Source organism: Octodon degus, unplaced genomic scaffold (assembly GCF_000260255.1).
Source record: "Octodon degus isolate 3935 unplaced genomic scaffold, OctDeg1.0 scaffold00134, whole genome shotgun sequence".
Classification (NCBI taxonomy): domain Eukaryota; kingdom Metazoa; phylum Chordata; class Mammalia; order Rodentia; family Octodontidae; genus Octodon; species Octodon degus.
This window is the reverse complement of record NW_004524710.1, coordinates 132,630-133,819: the sequence shown is the minus strand read 5'-3', so window position 1 is coordinate 133,819 and position 1,190 is coordinate 132,630.

Below are 1,190 nucleotides of genomic sequence, written 5' to 3'. Positions count from 1 at the left end.
AAAAAAAAAAAGAATCAAATTAGTTACAATGGAGAGCCCATAAAAATCACAGCAGATTTCTCAACACAAACCAGAAAATCAAGAAGAGCTTGGTGTGAAGTATTTCACATCCTGAAGAAAAAAAAATAATAACCTCCAGATTGATATACCTTGAAAAACTACCTATCAAATGCCATGGTGAGATAAGATCCTTCCACAACAAAGAACAACTGAAGAAATTCATGACCACCAAATGAACCCTACAAGGAGTACTGACAGATATTCTACAAGGAAACAGAATTGACCACACCTTCAACAACAACAGAAAGGAACAATCAAACAGAACAAGTAATTAAAAACAAGAAAAAACTACAGAACCTATAGGAAGAAAATAACGTGACAAAGATCAGCGAATACATATCAGTTATAATCATAAATGTAAAAGACCTTAATTCATCAGTCAAAAGAAATAGACCAGCAGAGTGGATCAGAAACAAAATCCAACAATAAGCTGCATACAAGAAACACATTTAACTCAAAAAGAAATTAACAGACTAAAAGTTGAAGGACAGAAAACAATCCTCCATGCCACAAGAAATTAGAAATAAAGCACAGGTACCTAGTCTGGTTGCTGAAAATATAAACTTTAAGTCAGAAATCATTCAAAGAGATAAAAAATGTCACATATACTTGTTAAGAGAAAACTGCAAGAGGGAGAAATAACAATTATAAATATATATGCACCCAATGTAGGAGCACCCACCTACATAAAACTAATTTTAACTGACACAAAAAATCAAATAAGCAACAATACAATTGTAATGCGGGCGTTTAACACACCACTGTCACAAAGAGCTAGATCAACTAGGAAGAAATTCAGCAAAAAATAGCAGAACTAAATCAAACTTGTGAAGAAATTGACTTGGTAGACCTTTATAGACTGTTCCACCCAACAACAACATGATACACATTCTTCTTAGCTGCACCTGGGATGCTCTCCAAAATAGACATATGCAACACACAGCATTCTTGACTAAATGCAAAGGAATTTAAACTATACCATGCATACTATCTGACCACAGTGCACTGAAATTATTGACAAAAGAATCTACAAAAAGAAATTGAGGGGCCAGGGAGATGGCTCAGTGGAATAAGCGCTTCCCTGGCAAGCACAAGGGCCTGAGTTCAATCCCCGGTTCTGCCAAAAAAAA